The 23513-nt window shown below is 40.2% G+C and overlaps 2 long non-coding RNA genes across 2 annotated transcripts; one reads left to right on the forward strand and one right to left on the reverse strand.

Moving 5' to 3' along the window:
- Positions 1-710: 710 nt before the first annotated feature.
- On the forward strand, positions 711-2533 carry LOC142486469 (uncharacterized). The gene is made up of 2 exons (XR_012798974.1): positions 711-1205; positions 2290-2533. It is a non-coding gene; the product is annotated as an uncharacterized LOC142486469 (long non-coding RNA).
- A 6061-nt stretch (positions 2534-8594) lies between these two features.
- Positions 8595-10602, reverse strand: LOC142486468 (uncharacterized). The gene is made up of 2 exons (XR_012798973.1): positions 9923-10602; positions 8595-8838 (listed from the first exon to the last, which is right to left on the reverse strand). It is a non-coding gene; the product is annotated as an uncharacterized LOC142486468 (long non-coding RNA).
- Between the last annotated feature and the right edge of the window lie 12911 nt (positions 10603-23513).

Raw genomic sequence — 23513 nt, forward strand, 5'->3', positions numbered from 1 at the left:
AGAAAACAGAAATAGTCCTTGGCGCACTATCTGGTATATAAACCTGCAGAAAAATGAAGTCCAAAGATCTTGGTAGTGAGGATTGTTGGTCCGGAATCCAATCGTACTCAAAGTCCTCTGAGGTGGTGGAATCAGATTTGTGCGAATGATGCTTTAATGCATGCCAGACCAATATGATTGGGTTCAAAGCAGGATCTTAATGAATGTTGCAGATGTGTTTTGGGGTCAATGTCTTGGAAGGACTGGTGACCACTCCAGATGTGAAGTATTCAGAAATGTTACGTTCTTCCCTCTGAGCAATAATGACCTTCTGTATGTAGACTCTCTAATATGAGGAAAAAGCCTTAATGGACTGGTCATGCACAGCTGCATCTAAAGACTTAGAAAACAATTATTTGGAAGTCTGACTCCTCCTCCCTGTCAGACTTCCAAATAATTGTTTACTAAGTCTTTAGATGCAGCTGTGCATGACCAGTCCATTAAGGCTTTTTCCTCATATTAGAGAGTCTACATACAGAAGGTCATTATTGCTCAGAGGGAAGAACGTAACATTTCTGAATACTTCACATCTGGAGTGGTCACCAGTCCTTCCAAGACATTGACCCCAAAACACATCTGCAACATTCATTAAGATCCAGCTTTGAACCCAATCATACTGTATTGGTCTGGCATGCATTAATCATCAGGAACACCCAGAAAAAAATACAAAACTCATCATAGTGTAGTATGAAAAATAAATGTCAATATGTGAAACTTGGCTCTTTAAATAACCTACTTACAGAATGTAAGATATATAAGAGCAGGTTTGTAATTGTGATGGATCTTTGGACACCTCAGGTTATGGGTTGCAGCAAGCAGCAGCATACATCAGATAGGGGTGGTGTCAGGCAAGATGGTGTTTTCACTCTGGCAGCAGCTTCCAATCAGTCATATGCAGTCATACAAAGATAAGGGAAACAATAGTGCTTTACCAAAATAACACAGAGTTTTATCGTGAAGACGAGCAGGAAATGTACTCACAATATAATAAATGAGCACATTCACATCATGGTATCTTTAGGAACCAGGGTATTGGATCGGCCGGTGGAGAAATCCCTCACTTCACTCCGCTTCCTTGTCCTCCACGAGGGTGCCCCCTCGTCCGGTGCCAGATGGATGGCGTCTGTCGTCACTTCCTGGCCTGGCGGTGACGACTTCCGGTGAGCGTAAGTAGAGCGGAGAGTAGGGGGAACGCCGGTCCAAGACTATGCCTCCGTGAATACAGCAGAAAGACAGTTCCCAAACGGTAGATACAGCTGGGCTCTGCTAACTGTCTGCAGATTTCTTTAGCTCAACGCGTTTCACTGCATGCCGCAGCTTCCTCAGGAGCAATGATAATGTCCCCTACTGGGTGCTATTTAAATAGCCCATTCAATTAGGGCAATTGGTAATGCAATCATATATAATTGACACAAGATGATTAACATCATTACACACAGAGTCTCCCAAGCTGGGTACATAATCTCTGTGATCCAAAAAACGACGCATAAAATACTTTAATACAATTTATTTAAAAAGAACATAGAACAGAATATATACTAAAATAAAAAATTAAATACTAAAATTAATGGGTAGTCGTTAGGTCGAGATGCTTAATGGAAGGTAGAGAGAGAGAAAGAGACATATGTTAGTTGATCATAAACACAAAATATGATTAACTTAAATAAAAACATATAAAAGTTATACAATGAGAAATCCAAACTGGAAATGTAAAAGACTGGCATGACTAAAAGTGACTTAAAAAGGAGGGGAGGGGGAGGGGGAAGTGTGTGACATAGGGGAAAATTTATTTTAAAAAATAAAATAAAAATAAAAATAAAATAAAATAATAACTAGAGGAAGGGTGCAATCTCAAAATCAACATTAAGACCATGTGGTGTCAGCGTGTTAAGTTTATGCACCCAAAACATCTCTCTTTTGCTTAAATCTAAATTTCTATCTCGTCCTCTCCAATGTTGTGCCACATGCTCTATTGCGGTAAATTTTAACCCTTTTGTATTGGAGTTGTGAAAAGAGGAAAAATGTTTGGAAACATTATGTGACTGCACACTACGCCTTATATTGCTTAAATGCTCCAAAATACGTATCTTAATAGCTCTTGATGTTTTTCCAACGTATTGGAGCCCGCATGGGCATTCCAGGAGGTAGATTATATAATTAGAGTTGCAGTTCATGTATTGTTTAATTCTGTAATCCTCATTTTTATTATTGCACCTAAATCCCTTTTTGTCTTGCTGTTTGTATTCACAGGCCTTGCAACAACCACAGCCGTGAAACCCTTCCAATTTTTGAAGCCATCCATTTCTATTTGTCTCTACTTTCTTAATATTACTGGGAGCTATTATACCTTTTAGATTTTTGGCCTTTTTAAAAATCACTCTCGGGCGATCTGGGATTTCTTCTTTTAAAATCGGATCATTTAATAAAACATGCCAGTGTTTCTGTATTATTTTCTTTATATTGTTTGACTCTTTATTAAAAGAAGTTAAAAATGCTGTGTCGAAATTTTTCTTATTATTTGAAGATGTTTCTCTATCTTTAGCTACTAATAGGTCAATTCTATTCAGACCATTTGCTTTTTCTAATGCCATGTCTAGGAGTTCTGTTTTGTATTGTTTTTCTACAAAACGTTCTTTCAGTATATTGCATTGATCATTGAATACTATATTGTCTGTGCAATTTCTCCGCATTCGTCTGAATTGGTTGTATGGGACATTGTCCATCCATATATCCTGGTGACAGCTTGTACGTAATATATAATTATTGCTGTCAACTTCCTTAAAGAAAGACCTAGTTTTGAGAATCTCATTCTCTATATAAATATTCAAATCCAAATAATTGAGGGAACTATTACTTGTCACAGAGGTGAATTGTAAGTTATACGTATTCACATTAATACTCGACAAGAAGGAGTCCAAACTCTCCTGGCCACCACGCCAAATTAAAAACACATCATCGATGTAGCGCCGCCATAGGACAAGGTCCGCCCCCAGAACGCCACCGGGCCAAATGTGCTGTTCCTCCCAGAATCCCATAAAGAGATTCGCGTAACTGGGAGCAAACCTCGTACCCATGGCGGTGCCACATCTCTGAATGTAAAAACTGTTCTCAAACCAAAAATAATTCTTGTCAAGTATGAAACAGATACCATCTATAATAAACTGAATCTGCTGTTCTTTCATATCTAGATCTTGTTTCAGAAAGAAATTAACAGCTTCACATCCTAAGGTTTTTTCAATCGATGTATATAGAGATGCAACGTCTACAGTTGCCATGATGTAATTATTATTCCAAGTAAAATTCTCTAATAAATTTAACACATCAGTCGTATCCTTCAGATATGATTTAAGAGATTTGACATGACTCTGTAAAAAAGTGTCAATATATGCAGATAGGTTTGATGTAAGTGAGTTTATTCCGGAGACGATTGGTCTCCCGGGAGGTTGTTTCATGCATTTGTGGACTTTAGGTAATATATAAAAGATCGGTAGTTGGGGACATTCGTTAAATAGAAATTTATATTCATTCTCATTCAATATGCCTAATTCCTTGCCATGATCTAAGAGAATTCTCAGATCATCCGTAAAGGTTTTTGTGGGGTTGTTTGGTAGGATGTCATATGTCTTTTTGTCTCCTAAAAGGCGGTGGGCTTCTTTTAGGTAGTCATCTCTATTTTGGATGACTACCCCCCCTCCCTTGTCTGCCTGTTTTATAACTATATTTGTGTTATTTGTTATTTCCTCTAAGGCAGACCTTTCTTCTTTGTTCATATTATTTCTAATCTTAGATTTATTATTTTTTGAGAGCTCCTCAAAGTCCTTGACAATAAGGTTATAGAAGACATCTAAGTGATTTCCCTTACAGTAGGTGGGATTGAATAAAGATTTATTCTTAAGTGTTGTATGTTTAAATGTTTCGCTTTCTTTCTCAACCATAGGCTTAATGTTAGACATTCTTGACTCCACATTTTTGCTTAGAAAAAAGCGTTTGACTGTTAGTTTTCTAATATATTTATTTGCGTCCACAAATAGTTCGAAATTGTTAGGTCCACAAGTGGGCGCAAATGACAGACCCTTGGAGATAACATCTAATTGTGAGGTAGTAAGATCTACACTACTGAGATTAAAGATATTTTTATTCTTTACAGGGCTGATTGCTCTCACTTTTTTCTTTCTTCCCCCCCGCTTTCCTCTCTTATTTTTTCCCCTTTGGGGTAGTGGCTCCCCTCTTCTGTCTCCAGGAGGGGAGTGAATGAGTTTTTTGTCTCCCAAATACTGATATCCAGAAGGTCACTGTTCCCCACAACTCCAATGGGTGAGCGTGATCTACTGGCTTTCGCATACTTAGCAGAATCATATCTCTCTCTTTCTCTTTTTCTATCCTCTCTATCTTTTCTTAATTCTCTCTCTCTCTTAAGTTCTCTATCTTTTTGGTATTCTCTCTCTTTTCTTTCTCTTTCTTTTTCCCTTTCTTTTTGTTCTCGGTTTCTTTTTAGTTCTTTCTCTCTAGAGAGTTCTCTTTCCCTCTGTACTTCCTTTTCTCTAAGTTGTTCTCTCTCTCTAAATTCTCTTTCCCTTCTTTGTTCTCTCTCTTTTTCTCTGTGTTGTTCTCTTTCCTTATACTCTCTCTCTCTTTTTAGTTCTCTCTCTTTCACTATGTCTCTCTCCCTGCGTCTCTCCCTTTCTGACGCTTGTTCTCTCTCTCTAAAAGATGTTCTCTCATTAAAATATTCTCTCTCTTTGTATGGCTCTTTTTCCTTTTGATCTCTGTTATGATTAAAATTTTGTCTCGGTAAAGGATCATTTCTAGGACCATAATACAAAGGTTTAGAATCATAATTATCTCTCCTAGGTGTTTTAGGAATGAAATGACGCTTGTCAGGATATTGTTTAATACTATGTTTTTCCAAAGTGGTATGGGTTTCCCTGACTTGTCTATCCTCTGGTCTACTTAATGTTTGATAATTTTTCTTTTTCTTCCAATCCCTCTGTTCCCCTCTAAGGTAATCTTCTTCATCCCTTTTAAATTTATTAGTTTTACTTGTAATAAGATCTTGTTCAAGTCTATCAATTTTCTTTTTTAATTCCCGGTCTTTAGTTTTAAATTCAATGGTATCTTCCATATGGGCTAACCTCTCCTCTATTATAGTAACCTCCTCATCAATTTTCTTAATATGTTTTTTATGTTGGTTTACCAGTGATGTCATAAGGTTAAAGGAGCAGTTGTCTATGGTCTCATACCATTTATTCACAAAATCCTCGTCGTCCAAATTGGACGAGGGTTTTTTGGTGAATCTAAGGCCTCTCGGGATACGTTTGCAATCCATATATCTGTTTAGAAATTTGAGGTCTATCCATCTTCTAGTATTTTTAATAAGTAACCTCTCTAGTTTAATAAATTCTTCATCTAAAAAATCATCTTTCACTACTGTGTGACTTCCAAGTCACTGGGTTTCACATTGTTTCTCTGCACTTGATTTGGTGGCTGCTGTACACTATTGTTTTTTATATTATACACTGTTATTATCTATTTTTGATATTATGGAAGTTGTTTCACCAAATATATTTGCTAAAAGGCAAAATAGACACTTATTATTCACAGATACTAATATAACCCACACAGTAGTGAAAGATGATTTTTTAGATGAAGAATTTATTAAACTAGAGAGGTTACTTATTAAAGATACTAGAAGATGGATAGACCTCAAATTTCTAAACAGATATATGGATTGCAAACGTATCCCGAGAGGCCTTAGATTCACCAAAAAACCCTCGTCCAATTTGGACGACGAGGATTTTGTGAATAAATGGTATGAGACCATAGACAACTGCTCCTTTAACCTTATGACATCACTGGTAAACCAACATAAAAAACATATTAAGAAAATTGATGAGGAGGTTACTATAATAGAGGAGAGGTTAGCCCATATGGAAGATACCATTGAATTTAAAACTAAAGACCGGGAATTAAAAAAGAAAATTGATAGACTTGAACAAGATCTTATTACAAGTAAAACTAATAAATTTAAAAGGGATGAAGAAGATTACCTTAGAGGGGAACAGAGGGATTGGAAGAAAAAGAAAAATTATCAAACATTAAGTAGACCAGAGGATAGACAAGTCAGGGAAACCCATACCACTTTGGAAAAACATAGTATTAAACAATATCCTGACAAGCGTCATTTCATTCCTAAAACACCTAGGAGAGATAATTATGATTCTAAACCTTTGTATTATGGTCCTAGAAATGATCCTTTACCGAGACAAAATTTTAATCATAACAGAGATCAAAAGGAAAAAGAGCCATACAAAGAGAGAGAATATTTTAATGAGAGAACATCTTTTAGAGAGAGAGAACAAGCGTCAGAAAGGGAGAGACGCAGGGAGAGAGACATAGTGAAAGAGAGAGAACTAAAAAGAGAGAGAGAGTATAAGGAAAGAGAACAACACAGAGAAAAAGAGAGAGAACAAAGAAGGGAAAGAGAATTTAGAGAGAGAGAACAACTTAGAGAAAAGGAAGTACAGAGGGAAAGAGAACTCTCTAGAGAGAAAGAACTAAAAAGAAACCGAGAACAAAAAGAAAGGGAAAAAGAAAGAGAAAGAAAAGAGAGAGAATACCAAAAAGATAGAGAACTTAAGAGAGAGAGAGAATTAAGAAAAGATAGAGAGGATAGAAAAAGAGAAAGAGAGAGATATGATTCTGCTAAGTATGCGAAAGCCAGTAGATCACGCTCACCCATTGGAGTTGTGGGGAACAGTGACCTTCTGGATATCAGTATTTGGGAGACAAAAAACTCATTCACTCCCCTCCTGGAGACAGAAGAGGGGAGCCACTACCCCAAAGGGGAAAAAATAAGAGAGGAAAGCGGGGGGGAAGAAAGAAAAAAGTGAGAGCAATCAGCCCTGTAAAGAATAAAAATATCTTTAATCTCAGTAGTGTAGATCTTACTACCTCACAATTAGATGTTATCTCCAAGGGTCTGTCATTTGCGCCCACTTGTGGACCTAACAATTTCGAACTATTTGTGGACGCAAATAAATATATTAGAAAACTAACAGTCAAACGCTTTTTTCTAAGCAAAAATGTGGAGTCAAGAATGTCTAACATTAAGCCTATGGTTGAGAAAGAAAGCGAAACATTTAAACATACAACACTTAAGAATAAATCTTTATTCAATCCCACCTACTGTAAGGGAAATCACTTAGATGTCTTCTATAACCTTATTGTCAAGGACTTTGAGGAGCTCTCAAAAAATAATAAATCTAAGATTAGAAATAATATGAACAAAGAAGAAAGGTCTGCCTTAGAGGAAATAACAAATAACACAAATATAGTTATAAAACAGGCAGACAAGGGAGGGGGGGTAGTCATCCAAAATAGAGATGACTACCTAAAAGAAGCCCACCGCCTTTTAGGAGACAAAAAGACATATGACATCCTACCAAACAACCCCACAAAAACCTTTACGGATGATCTGAGAATTCTCTTAGATCATGGCAAGGAATTAGGCATATTGAATGAGAATGAATATAAATTTCTATTTAACGAATGTCCCCAACTACCGATCTTTTATATATTACCTAAAGTCCACAAATGCATGAAACAACCTCCCGGGAGACCAATCGTCTCCGGAATAAACTCACTTACATCAAACCTATCTGCATATATTGACACTTTTTTACAGAGTCATGTCAAATCTCTTAAATCATATCTGAAGGATACGACTGATGTGTTAAATTTATTAGAGAATTTTACTTGGAATAATAATTACATCATGGCAACTGTAGACGTTGCATCTCTATATACATCGATTGAAAAAACCTTAGGATGTGAAGCTGTTAATTTCTTTCTGAAACAAGATCTAGATATGAAAGAACAGCAGATTCAGTTTATTATAGATGGTATCTGTTTCATACTTGACAAGAATTATTTTTGGTTTGAGAACAGTTTTTACATTCAGAGATGTGGCACCGCCATGGGTACGAGGTTTGCTCCCAGTTACGCGAATCTCTTTATGGGATTCTGGGAGGAACAGCACATTTGGCCCGGTGGCGTTCTGGGGGCGGACCTTGTCCTATGGCGGCGCTACATCGATGATGTGTTTTTAATTTGGCGTGGTGGCCAGGAGAGTTTGGACTCCTTCTTGTCGAGTATTAATGTGAATACGTATAACTTACAATTCACCTCTGTGACAAGTAATAGTTCCCTCAATTATTTGGATTTGAATATTTATATAGAGAATGAGATTCTCAAAACTAGGTCTTTCTTTAAGGAAGTTGACAGCAATAATTATATATTACGTACAAGCTGTCACCAGGATATATGGATGGACAATGTCCCATACAACCAATTCAGACGAATGCGGAGAAATTGCACAGACAATATAGTATTCAATGATCAATGCAATATACTGAAAGAACGTTTTGTAGAAAAACAATACAAAACAGAACTCCTAGACATGGCATTAGAAAAAGCAAATGGTCTGAATAGAATTGACCTATTAGTAGCTAAAGATAGAGAAACATCTTCAAATAATAAGAAAAATTTCGACACAGCATTTTTAACTTCTTTTAATAAAGAGTCAAACAATATAAAGAAAATAATACAGAAACACTGGCATGTTTTATTAAATGATCCGATTTTAAAAGAAGAAATCCCAGATCGCCCGAGAGTGATTTTTAAAAAGGCCAAAAATCTAAAAGGTATAATAGCTCCCAGTAATATTAAGAAAGTAGAGACAAATAGAAATGGATGGCTTCAAAAATTGGAAGGGTTTCACGGCTGTGGTTGTTGCAAGGCCTGTGAATACAAACAGCAAGACAAAAAGGGATTTAGGTGCAATAATAAAAATGAGGATTACAGAATTAAACAATACATGAACTGCAACTCTAATTATATAATCTACCTCCTGGAATGCCCATGCGGGCTCCAATACGTTGGAAAAACATCAAGAGCTATTAAGATACGTATTTTGGAGCATTTAAGCAATATAAGGCGTAGTGTGCAGTCACATAATGTTTCCAAACATTTTTCCTCTTTTCACAACTCCAATACAAAAGGGTTAAAATTTACCGCAATAGAGCATGTGGCACAACATTGGAGAGGACGAGATAGAAATTTAGATTTAAGCAAAAGAGAGATGTTTTGGGTGCATAAACTTAACACGCTGACACCACATGGTCTTAATGTTGATTTTGAGATTGCACCCTTCCTCTAGTTATTATTTTATTTTATTTTTATTTTTATTTTATTTTTTAAAATAAATTTTCCCCTATGTCACACACTTCCCCCTCCCCCTCCCCTCCTTTTTAAGTCACTTTTAGTCATGCCAGTCTTTTACATTTCCAGTTTGGATTTCTCATTGTATAACTTTTATATGTTTTTATTTAAGTTAATCATATTTTGTGTTTATGATCAACTAACATATGTCTCTTTCTCTCTCTCTACCTTCCATTAAGCATCTCGACCTAACGACTACCCATTAATTTTAGTATTTAATTTTTTATTTTAGTATATATTCTGTTCTATGTTCTTTTTAAATAAATTGTATTAAAGTATTTTATGCGTCGTTTTTTGGATCACAGAGATTATGTACCCAGCTTGGGAGACTCTGTGTGTAATGATGTTAATCATCTTGTGTCAATTATATATGATTGCATTACCAATTGCCCTAATTGAATGGGCTATTTAAATAGCACCCAGTAGGGGACATTATCATTGCTCCTGAGGAAGCTGCGGCATGCAGTGAAACGCGTTGAGCTAAAGAAATCTGCAGACAGTTAGCAGAGCCCAGCTGTATCTACCGTTTGGGAACTGTCTTTCTGCTGTATTCACGGAGGCATAGTCTTGGACCGGCGTTCCCCCTACTCTCCGCTCTACTTACGCTCACCGGAAGTCGTCACCGCCAGGCCAGGAAGTGACGACAGACGCCATCCATCTGGCACCGGACGAGGGGGCACCCTCGTGGAGGACAAGGAAGCGGAGTGAAGTGAGGGATTTCTCCACCGGCCGATCCAATACCCTGGTTCCTAAAGATACCATGATGTGAATGTGCTCATTTATTATATTGTGAGTACATTTCCTGCTCGTCTTCACGATAAAACTCTGTGTTATTTTGGTAAAGCACTATTGTTTCCCTTATCTTTGTATGACTGCATATGACTGATTGGAAGCTGCTGCCAGAGTGAAAACACCATCTTGCCTGACACCACCCCTATCTGATGTATGCTGCTGCTTGCTGCAACCCATAACCTGAGGTGTCCAAAGATCCATCACAATTACAAACCTGCTCTTATATATCTTACATTCTGTAAGTAGGTTATTTAAAGAGCCAAGTTTCACATATTGACATTTATTTTTCATACTACACTATGATGAGTTTTGTATTTTTTTCTGGGTGTTCCTGATGATGCTGCTCCCTTCCTGCCCTGGATCCTAAACTGTTGTAAGGGAATCAGTGCATATTCCCTGGAAGGTTGAGAGAATTCGTCAGTTTCACAAACTTTTAATTTTATTTTTTTGAGCACTTTTATAGTTGTTAAGCGCCTTTCCAAGTCACTGGGTTTCACACTGGCATGCATTAAAGCATCATTCGCACAAATCTGATTCCACCACCTCAGAGGACTTTGAGTACGATTGGATTCCGGACCAACAATCCTCACTACCAAGATCTTTGGACTTCATTTTTCTGTCAGGTTTATATACCAGATAGTGCGCCAAGGACTATTTCTGTTTTCTTTCGTTATTTATTTTATTTTTGTTTTTAAGATATAAAAAATGTTAGTTGGAAAAAGACTTTTAGATGGGTGACATTGGACGTGATGTCACTTTACTCAATCATAGATCACGAGCAAGGGATTCGAGCAGTGGAATTTTTTCTTGATGCTTCTACATTGTCCATTTCATTACGTGCCTTTCTTTTGGATTCTATTATGTTTCTGCTCACCCATAATTATTTTTCTTTTGATGCACAATTTTATCTTCAGACACGGGGTACTGCTATGGGGACGTCATTTGCCCCCTCTTATGCTAATTTGTTTGTGGGTCTTTGGGAATCCACACACATTTTCGGTGCTGATAATTCTTTTCGTCATCAGATTATTTTCTATAAACGGTATATTGACGATTTGATTATGATTTGGGATGGGGATTTATTATCACTGCATGCCTTTATTCATACACTTAATACTAATTCTTTAAATCTTAAATTTACTTATGAAGAACACATGAATCACATCAATTATTTAGACATTACTTTATTTATTGACACGACAGGCACTATTCAAACGGACATTTTTAGAAAGCCTCATTCACGTAATACTTTATTGGAAGCAGACAGCAGTCATTCTAAATCATTCATTCGAAGTATACCCAAGGCTGAATTCCTTCGACTAAGACGGCTTTGTTCAAATGACGATTTATTTGAGCATCAAGCAGAGGAATTAAAAACTCGATTTGCTCAAAGAAAATATAATCACACTGATATTGAAGCAGCATATCTGTGTGTCAAATCTACAAACAGGATCGATTTGTTATCGAACTCGTCTGTGAAGTTCAAGAAGAAACATGAATTGGATCGAGTGACGTCTGCTCTATTTGTCACCCAGTTTAGTCGCCAGGCTGAACAGATTCGTTCTATCATTTATAAACATTGGGGGACCCTCACTCTTGATAAGGACCTACATAGTTCAGTTAACCAGGGTCCAGCCATTACTTTTAGGAAATCCAAATCCTTATCTGACTATCTTTCTCCAAGATTGTTTGACTCTAAGAAGTCTAACAAATCTGTTTAAAATAAAAGGTTTTTTTAAATGTGGAAAATGTTGCGTTTGCTGCTATGCGAAACCAATTAAGTCTATTAAGACTATTTATTCTAAAAAGAACTATAGGATCCCATCCTTTATTAATTGTGACTCACAATTTGTCATATACTTTCTTACCTGTGGCTGTGGCCAAGGGTACGTGGGCTGCACTATACGCCCTGTTAAAAACAGAATCATGGAGCATATACGTTCCATTAAAAGAAAAGATTTCATGTTACCAGTTTCAAAACATTTTACTGACTGTCCTTCAGGAGGTCTATCAAATGTTCATTTTTCTGCTGTAGAACTGGTGCCCATGCCCATGAGAGGGGGTGATAGATTAAAGCTCCTCAACCAGCGGGAGATGTTTTGGATCCATTCTTTGGATACATTATCCCCTGCAGGAATTAATACAGAATGGGATCTAGAAAAGGTGAAGGGAAACACAAAATGGATGTGCCCCCTAAAAGAATTCACTTAAATGCACACCATAACAGTGTAAAAATTAACTTTTAATAAATTTACTTAAAACATATATTACCAAAGTAATGTGTAATGTGAATTAAAAATATATTAAATCAACGCTATCAGGCAACCTTGTCGTCAGTTATAAGTTCATACTATCCCATTTAACCACTTAATAATGGTGGGATATGGAGGACACAGATTGCTAGGAGTCAGGGTGTTAACCCCTCTGGAGCAACGGTGAGACCCAATAATGGAAGTGTATAGATGTACACAAGTGAGTGGCCAATGGGTTAAATGTCCAGCTACCTTGCTAGATCAGCCAGCACTGCGCACTATAATGGAGACTTTAGTGTGTTAAAATAAGAGTGCTAGAGTGATAAAGCTGGCAAATGCAGTGATAATGGTAGTACATACACTGCTTGTCCGGGATGGGAAGGGAGCGAAGATAGCAGGGATACACCATGAAAAATAAAAAATAAATGCATACAATAGTGTAATAAGTTCTTTTCAATCTGGATAAAACATGTATGTCTTGGCTCTATAGCAATGCCTACTTACAGTAGGTCAAAAGGTAAAAAGCATTGATCTACACAGCAGGTAGAAAGGTGTCAGGATCTTCAGGAACAACAGCCCAGGTTTACAGCATAAGAAATCAGCACCTCAGCTCAGACGTCAGTAGATGTGAGTGGATCAGAGACATGCAAAAGAAAGGCAGACCATAGTGTCGATCGTGCATAAAATTTATATAAACAAACAACAAATTTTAGGAATTGTACTCACATTGTGTACATAATCATAGTTCACATAAGGCTTTACTTGAGGCAAATGGAGTGCTGGTTCAGTGTGGAGCAGCTCACCGGGGATCTTCTCCTTAGACTCACAACAGACCGGGTGGGAGATGGCGTCTGACGTCACATCCGCTGTTGGGGTGACGGCATCCGGTCTTGGAGGCAAACGGTGGGGGAACTCAGCAACTCTGAAGCCTTCAGTAGAAAGAGCAGCTGCAGCAATGAAAGTGGCTCTACGCGTTTCGTCGTACTAGACAACTTCCTCAGGAGCATTCATTGAGGAGAAGATCCCCGGTGAGCTGCTCCACACTGAACCAGCACTCCATTTGCCTCAAGTAAAGCCTTATGTGAACTATGATTATGTACACAATGTGAGTACAATTCCTAAAATTTGTTGTTTGTTTATATAAATTTTATGCACGATCGACACTATGGTCTGCCTTTCTTTTGCATGTCTCTGATCCACTCACATCTACTGACGTCTGAGCTGAGGTGCTGATTTCTTATGCTGTAAACCTGGGCTGTTGTTCCTGAAGATCCTGACACCTTTCTACCTGCTGTGTAGATCAATGCTTTTTACCTTTTGACCTGCTGTAAGTAGGCATTGCTATAGAGCCAAGACATACATGTTTTATCCAGATTGAAAAGAACTTATTACACTATTGTATGCATTTATTTTTTATTTTTCATGGTGTATCCCTGCTATCTTCGCTCCCTTCCCATCCCGGACAAGCTACTATTGAAAGGAATCTGTACACATTCCTGGAAGGTTGAGAATTTGATCAGTGATCACCTTGACACATTTTATTTTGAATTTTAATTTTGTGCACTATTTTATCACAGATTGGGTGTGGTTAGCGCCGGTAACAAATCACTTTAAGTTCACTTAGTACATACACTGCAGCATAGACCTGCCAGACACGGCAGTGCTGTGCAAGGAAAGCAGGCACACTCACTATAAAATTAAAGGATTAAATAAATAACTAACTAATGGGATCAACACAGTTAGAGCCAGGAGACTGCTGACACTACATTAAAACAGCTCCAAGTAGGAGACTGACAACATTGCGCGTCCAACACGCGTTTCCCTCCAGCAAAGGAGCTTCTTCAGGGACAAATTTTAAATCTAAAACATTTTTCATGAACATTTTGTATGAGTATTCTTGCTATGCTTCCGTCTCACGATGATAATAATGATTGTCTGTTTATTAAGTTATTTATTATTGTCATTTTTTTCTGCTTTCTAGTGATCAAATAAGATATATATTTATTAATGAATTCAATTGTCCTACATTTTCTTTTGGCATCTATTCTTCTTTATTATTTATTATTTGTTTTCCTTTTTCTAACTATATATTTACTTTTTTCTAGAATAATATTGTGTTTTACATATGTCCTTTAAACCATATCTATTGTGTCTAGGCGTTTGATGATATACCATTCATATGCCATCTTATGATATTAAAATTAACAAATCAATGGGTTAAATATACATTGAATATTCACTATAGATTTGGACATGTGTATGTTTATGTTTCCACAGTTGATATATATGTGTTATTGATATTTCTTTTGTATGTGATTGGTCTTTTTTATTAATTTTTTACCTGTTTATTCCCTCTATGTGGATCTCTTCCCTCTGAGCATTACGCCCCTTTCCTGTGTTTCATTTCACAGGGAATTTGTGTCCTGGGGGTTTGTGTTTACCTGGACACAGGTGGGCGGTGCTTTTGAGGGTGTAAACCATATAAGAGTTTGATTAAGACCAGTGAAACTACTCTTTGATAAAGCGCACCATGCGAGAGGTTTCTCTTTTTAATTAGTTATGTCCCAATAAATAATTTGTTATTTTTTCTATTAGCCTCCAGTTCTCGTTTTTTCATAGTTGTGATCCAAGTCTTTTCCTTCCTGCTTACTACGTACAGTCAAGCTGGTGGTTTTATTAAATCTACCAGTCTTAAACACTGGCATATTCTGCAAAATGATGATATATTATCTGAAAGTTGCTGTGTACCACCAATGGTGGCATTCAAAAGAGGGAGGAATCTGGCGGATAGCCTGATACATGCAGATAATGAGGGTAACTACAGAACTCCTCATTTTCTGGAGGGTGGCAGACCGGGTAACTTTAGATGCATGAGCTGCTCGGTCTGTAACAGTCTGACTACCGGTAGTCAATTCAGTCACCCCCCAAAGCGGGAGAATCATAAAAATTAAAAATAGACACCCCACAGCGTGTGCTCCGCTGCTACAGAGACTGGAACAGTGAAAGACATTATTGCTTGGCACGGCGAATTGGCTGTACTGCTGTTCAGCTGAACTGGAGACCTCCTAAGTACTACCTTGAGGCTGAGGGCTGTACTAACAGCTAACCGATTGGAAGACCACCCAGGCCCTACCCCCGAGGCTGAGGGATTGAGAAGGAGAGAGCCACGACATCTCTATTGGCGTCCGTTGGTGCTTGGGTAACATTAACCCTGAAATGATTGTTTTTTCTATCTAAATGTACGCTTAATACTCACCTTTATTTTGTGGTTACTAATATAATTTTTAATGCACTATGAGCGTTGTGCGCTGTGTTTTTTTGTATTTCTGTTTGCTATTAGGGGGTATTTGAGCCATCCCTGGTGCCACAGCTGCAGACGTTCCATATACTCTACGTGTTTAAAGGTCACCTCTTTTTGTACATCACTATATCACCTCACTTTTATTGATTGTAGTAGCGCACTATATCTTTTCACATTTTCTTACTCCAGATAGGGAGACTTTCTTATTGAGACGTGAAGCATTCTGGATACATGCTTTAAATACCAGCAACGGTATGGGTCTTAATGAGCAACAGAATTTAAAATGCTTCCTTAATAGAAGGTAATTTTTTGTCTTTCTACAGACATATTTGATCTTGCACCATCCATGGACTCTGCACTTACCTATTGGGAAAATTATCCTTTTTGTGTGGTTTTTTTCCCTTCCCTCCCTCCCCCTTCTCTCCCCCCCCCCCCCCTGGCTGTGTGTACCCATTTCTGACTAGGTATACACACTAGTATATTCTAAATACTGATGTACTGCATATTCTTATGTGGCATTTCACGGTAACTTTGCAGGATTATACTGATGTCATCAGCAGTATACAGTCACATGTTTTTAATAGTATATTGCTGTATTAGTTTTGTGCACATATGCTTTATGAATATTTTGGTGTGTGGTTTATTTACACTTTCAGGGTGATTTATAGGAGTGTGTCACTCCTCCCTGCTCTGACACTGATCCCATGGCGACGGATACATCTTTGTCCAGCCCTGTGAGTACAGTCTTGATTGGTGCACACCCCCCCCTTCCCCCCGACGGGCGGGTCACGCTGACGTCATCATGGGGGAGTGTTCAGTCTGGGGAGAGGTGTGGCTGTGGCTGCATTCCTCCAAGACAGCTCTATGCTGTATTGCCAGGGATTTAGACCTAGACGTCTGACGTCACTAGGGGGCGCCATATGGTAGCTCTGACATCACTAGGGGGCGCCATATGGTAGCTCTGACGTCACTAGGGGGCGTCAACATCCTGGTTATGTGGCAGAGCGGGGAGAGTATCAGGGGGGTGGTATATATTGTGACTGTTTTCTTGTGTTTGGTAGCCTTCACCTTGAGAAAGGCAGTATTAGACTGCCGAAACGTTGGACTTTATGGCATATTAAACCTCCTTTGAGTAAGACCGTGTGCCTGCTTCTTCTTCTTTGTCCGGCTACAGGAAGGGTCAGGAGACAGGGAGGACAGAGGCAGGAGAAACCCATCTGACTCCGGCCTTGCCTGTCCCTACGAATACAAACATACAACCCCTCACTGAATAACATAGCCCTAATCCCATGTAATAATCCTGGGTGTAAACAAAATAATGGTTTTATGAATATTGTAATGGTTTATTAGGGACCTAGGAGGTGGCTAGTGGTGCTGTTATGTGTATTTTTGTTTATTGTGGGTAGTGGGGGTGGATGAACGGGGTATTGGCCCCAAGGATGGGTGTTTAGGCCTACCGGGTGGGGGGGGGGGGTAGCGGGAGGGGTTAACCCCTTCATTACCTTAGCGGTATTAACCACGAAGTTAAAGAAGAGGTTAAGTCATCCTGCAACCCCCTGGCAAGGCCTAAACACCCACCCAGGGCCAAATACCACCTTCACCCACCCCCGCTACCCACAATAAGCCTGGCACGGGTGTATAACCCCTTCATTGCCTTGGCGGTAATGAAGTTGCCTGTAAATGCATTTTTTATGCATCGGATTCATGCCGGGGGTCTCTGGTGCTGATATTAATGGATATCAGCTCTGGGACACATGCATGTTATTTTCATCGCAGCTTCACCCCACCTTCTTGCCAACTTTTGTGGCGGGACAATTTGGAGAAGAAACAGCAATTTTAAAGTGGCGATCAGCCGCAATAAGCTGATCAGGGCTTATAGAATTGAGCGTGTTTGAAAAACTGGCGATCAGTGCTGAAAAGTGGCTTATCACCGCGCGTCTGCCGATTTTATTTATTTATTTATTTTCCGGCAAAAAAACCCCGGTTATTTTTGCTCTAATCGCCAGCTTCTCTGGGCTTTCTGAATCGCTGTAGGCTTTTTTGGCTATAAACTGGTGATAAGTGGCTTATCGCTGCTTACTGCATGAGGGCCTTAGGGAGGATTTGTTCCTGTAAAGTACACCTAGTTTGGCATAGGATTTGGATGTCAGGGTATCAATGTGCATCCCAAATGTTAAATGGGAGTTGAACTATATGCCCAGATATTTCAAACAAGTAACAGGGGCTAGGATGGTATTAGAGCTGGTTTTTATCTGAAGCTCTGTCATTGGCAGCTTTAGCAATTTAGCTCTGGTCCCAAATACCATTGTTACAGTCTTGTCAGTGTTTAAAATCAGTTTGTTTTGGGAAATCCAGTTTCAAGTCTCAAAAAATCAGATTGAAGTATGTGTTCAAGGTCAGAGAGGCGAGGGCTGCGTGCATATAGGATCAGATCCAAGGCCTCTCACAATAACCTGTTAGGAATATTATTTTCTCATCTATCCGACATAAGTATAAAATATACTCTACCAAGACCCCTAATACAGAGTTACCCACCTTATACGGGAGCAGCTGCCAGACGAGTACAGTAAATGTATCTTATTTCTTTTACCACTGGAGGGCAGCGTGGAGTTGCAAGGAGTGGCGCCCGTAAGGACGACGTGCCAGTTAGGCGGAAGGAGACGCGCACACACTTTTATGTGAAACGGATATTTTTGGGGAGGGATTTAGTAGTCTGAGTGAGAAAATTGATATTTTGTCACAATGGAAAATGGAAAAATTAACCATTTAAATATGCACAGATTTTATCCCACGTTTGGAAATTAGGGATGTTGCCTAAAAGTCTGAGAATGCATTAAGTGCCACCCACGGGCTTTAATGAAGCAGCATTTGTGGGATAAAGGGAACAGCATTCTGTATAAAGGTATTTTGGGCTCGATATAAATAATTGAAGCCAAAAACTAATATTAAGTAAATTGAGAATGGAAAAATATTCAGCACAAACGTACAGAATGTGATATTCTGAGAGATCTTACAGATGTTATCAAATCCCACAATGAATATATAGAAAATGTCTGTATAGAACGAGTCAAACAAGAATATGCCAATAAAACGTTTAATTGGGAGATACAGGGGCCACAATTCAGGTCAGTTAGCTGGAAGAAGGGAAGCCGGTCAGCCAGAAGAGCAGGTCCTCCGGTCAGCCAGAAGAGCAGGTCAGCCGGTCAGCTCTGAGATCAGCATTACTTATATCCCCTAAACGTTGTCCCCTGCATGTAATGCGCAGAACAGCCTGCACTGCATATACTGTACATGAGATACTTAACCCTTTCTTTTCGCTCGACTCTAATCTGAATGATTTGCTAATTGGTTTGTAATTAGAGAGATATTTGTAGCAGAATCCCATGTATGTTCTTTTTACCTTTTTAGATACCGTTTTGTGTAATAAAAGATATGAGATCAGAGGGGCTTCCTGTTTGCACTCGTGTTTTGGCAGAAGTGTATATGTGACCCTATAAATCTCCCTCACACCCGGCTTGGCAGCGTGACACTAGTGCAATGACCTGGGGAAGAATCACTGAGCTGTTAGCAATAGATACAACGGATAGAAAAGACACTACACATAGGTTGGATTAAAGAGAGTATTTTATTGAAATAATGAATCTCTTTGCTGGTAGGGGCCTGCAGCACATTGCAGAGCAATATAGTAACACGCAGAGCAATGCACTGCAGGCCCCTCCGGCAGCAAAGGAGTGAAGACCAATGCAGGGTGTATAAAGATCTCACTGATAATTCATGCACAAAGGGCAATTTGTTGCTGTGATCCAGAGGAAGGCGAAACATAACCCCTGCTGTGCAATGGGGGAAAAAAATTCCTTCCTGACCCCATTAAATGGCGATCGGAGGGTCCCTGGATCACTGCGCAGTGAGATCAGATGGAGCAGCACAGATCAGCGTTGTTATACACAGGGGCACACTCAGTATATAGAGATGTGGGTGATGGGGCCCTTGTGCCCCTGTGTATAACTCACCTGCTCCCCCATCCCCCTGCATATCTATCCCATTCACCCCTTTTCCTCCCGCATACCTCGCAGGGCCGGCCGGCCATTAGGCGGTCGCCTAGCGCGCAAAGGTCCTAGGGGCGCATTAATAATCATTATTATTTTTTTTCTTATTATTTCTAATTTATTTATCTTTTTTTTAAAATTATTATTCTTTTTTTTTATCCAGTATTTTGGCGCCCTTTTGTTTTTATTTTGCGTCGCGCTGGGGTGCGGTCGCACCCCCTGCAGTCCCGATAGCTACGCCACTGTTTATTTTATTATTTTATTTATCTTGTTATTTTTTATACAACTGGGGCACAAATTTTAAGTTTCGCCTCGGGCGCATGAAACCCGTGCTCCGGCCCTGCTCCTTGTTCTCTCTCACCCTCTCACGCCCAATATCCCTATCTCCCTCTAGTACCTGCCCCTCCCGCAGCCTTCCTGATCTTATCTGCCTCTCCTGCGGTCAAACCAACTTCTCAGGGCCCCTAGAATACCCCTGTATCTACGCCCTGGCTCCTCTGCTACCTGCTCCCGGCTTCTTCTCCGCCTAAAAAAGGTGAAGCAGCAGATCTGTCCGCACCTCTCGTATTCTCCTACCTGCTCCTGGGGTCTTCTCCTCCGCCTAAAAAAGGTGAAGCAGCAGATCTGTCCGCACCTCTCGTATTCTCCTACCTGCTCCTGGGGTCTTCTCCTCCGCCTAAAAAAGGTGAAGCAGCAGATCCGGCCACACCTGTCGTATGCTCCTTGGTCATCGTACACCACGTCTGCCTCCTCGGCCGCCTTGTAGCCCACCTCATTGTTCCACTTGACGCCCGCTTTTTCGTATGCCTCGTCGTCCGCCTCGTAGCCCGCCTCGTCGTCTGGTGGCACAAAGGGCACCACCTTCGTGCGTGTCCTGACCTGCAGGAGACATGAAGTGTTTGTAACCAGGGACAGTGATACTCTGTATCGCAAGAGCTCCTGTGCCACTTATACCCCCTCCGCAATACCACGTTATACCGCCCTCCACAGGGCAAATACCCGTTATACCCACCTCCCCAGGCCCAGTACCCAGTTATACAACCCTCCCAAGGCCCAGTACCCTGTTATACACCCCTCCCAAGGCCCAGTACCCTGTTATACGCCCCTCCCCAGGCCCAGTACCCTGTTATACACCCCTCCCCAGGCCCAGTACCCTGTTATACACCCCTCCCAAGGCCCAGTACCCTGTTATACACCCCTCCCCAGGCCCAGTACCTGTTATACCCACCTCACCAGGCCCAGTACCCGTTATACCCACCTCCCCAGGCCCAGTACCCAGTTATACAACCCTCCCAAGGCCCAGTACCCTGTTATACACCCCTCCCAAGGCCCAGTACCCTGTTATACGCCCCTCCCCAGGCCCAGTACCCTGTTATACACCCCTCCCCAGGCCCAGTACCCTGTTATACACCCCTCCCAAGGCCCAGTACCCTGTTATACACCCCTCCCCAGGCCCAGTACCTGTTATACCCACCTCACCAGGCCCAGTACCCGTTATACCCACCTCACCAGGCCCAGTACCCATTATGTACCCCTCCCCAGAAGGTCATATTTCTATTTATCAAAAATACATTGAGTAACCTCTGGTTTTCAGGCATGTCCTAGGGGAGTTATCACAGAGACACAGAAACGTCGCTGAGTTTGGTGAGTAACTCCCTTAACCTCTCAGCAGTTGAATTCCCCATTAGGCGCTTAACACGTTAAAAACAAGCGTTGCTATTTCTCTGCATGAAGTTGCAGGTAATTGGAAGAGTTACACAGTGACGGCTATTTCATCACTCACCTTCTTCTCCCGAAACGGTCTTTTCTGTCTTATTTCCGGCTTCACATCGGATATCCATATCCATTCTTGGCCTCTGATCTGTATGCAAGACAATGCTTTAAGACAGGGTTGCGCAACCTTTTTCCCTGCTCCCCCCTCCCCCCTCCCCACCTTGTCTCCGACGTTCTGATGTAACGACGTCATGTGATATCACGTTGCTATGGCAATGCCACATCATGTGACGCCACGTTGCTGTCGCCAGAAGCCGCCGGAGACAAGGAAAGGGAACTTACAGAGGACTTGCGCGCGATTTCCGGCATTTAATTTAAATGCTGTGGGGAAGAGCGAGGGGCCACTGTAAGCGCCGAGCCCCTCCTCCCAAGAAAATGTCGCGCCCCTCGATTTGCACACCCCTGCTTTAAGAGATATTCTGGGACCCTCCAACTCCTCCATCGGACCCTTCCTCATACTCATATTGACTGACCTTGCAGTGCTCTGCCCTGACTTGCACTGACCTGCTATGATGCCTCTCAAAATACCATGCTAACTCATTCTGAACATACATGTGTCCTTTCTACATGTTACTCAGCTTGTATGGGCCACAGACAGCTTTCCCGGGGTCCAGGACTAGTTTCCACCGGGGACCCTCACCCATGGGTCGGCGACCTTGCGAGAACCCACCCCCCCCCCAACCTGTTTTCTCTTGCACTGCCATAGACTACAACATTTCGGCCTGCTGGTCTTTTTCAGGTAAAGTGGCTAAACCCACTAAATCCAGCAAAGAAAGGCCAGCAGCCAAAACATTGTAGTCTGTGGCACAATAAATTATCTTTTTTTATTCAAATCTGTGTGCCCTTTTCCATCAATCTTATTGTATACATTGGACGAAATGCCGGTCTTCCCTGAGACTAAGGGGCACTGGTAAAAGTATCACTAATTGTTTTTTTTGGTATGCAGCAAATCCCCATCATTTTTGCGTTCTCTTGCTCTGCCCCAATCTGACACACCACCTTGCTCTCTCACCCCCCTCTTACACTCCCCCATCACCCTTTCCTTCCCCAAAGGTTGTCCTTTAATCAGATCTTACCCAAATTGTCTCCATCTCCCTTGGAAATGTTCTGTCTTTAAGCTGTGTGGCTCCTCTTGATCCGAACTTTCTTAGCTGACCCCTTTAGGTTTCGGCTCCGAGGGTCTAAAAAATAAGCGACTCCGAAAAGATGTGAAATATGCACAAGGGTCCTAAAATATTTATCTAATGGGGCTCTGAGGGGGAGACTTAAATACTAGTTAATATAATCTATTTAACTAACAAATATGATCTATTAAACTAAGAAATATAATGTATCAAACTAAATAAATATCTATTAAACTAATAAATAGAATCTATTGTACTAAGAAATATAATCTATTCAACTAAATAAATATAATCTATTTAAAACAATACAATAAAAAGCTGGAGAAATGATACGTTAACCAAGCCACAGATGTGATGCCAATGAGCGTTGAACTCCTTGCAGATCCACCGTCAGCTGGTTGTGGCAGAAAGTGGTGACATGCAGTAGAACAGAGTGGTTGAGCTGTAACCACGGCAGTCAGGTCAGAAATCAACACAATATTTTTTGAAATTTAGAATGAGAATGTTCAATATGTCACATTCTGGGCTCAGACCCTGAGCCCTGTCACATGTTAGCAGCTTGTGATAATAGAAGATATCCATATACTGGGATGTGATAAGAGACATGAAGGTCATTTTATACTGGGTCCCATAACCTGCTTTATATGAAGTATCATTTTACACTAATTAGTAGAGATGCTACATTTTGAAAAATAGCGCTTTTGGCGACATTGTTCATTTTCTCTACAAATGATAAATGAAAAAGTTGGATAAAACGTTATATGTGTGTGTGCGCGTGCAATATATATATATATATATACACACATATACATACATACACATATAGTATGTTTATATATATATATCATACTATATGTATATATATTGTCTGTTTTATACACACACTAGCTGAGAGACCCGGCGTTGC

The sequence above is a fragment of the Ascaphus truei genome, unplaced genomic scaffold, assembly GCF_040206685.1.
Source record: "Ascaphus truei isolate aAscTru1 unplaced genomic scaffold, aAscTru1.hap1 HAP1_SCAFFOLD_890, whole genome shotgun sequence".
In the NCBI taxonomy this organism is placed as follows: Eukaryota; Metazoa; Chordata; class Amphibia; order Anura; family Ascaphidae; genus Ascaphus; species Ascaphus truei.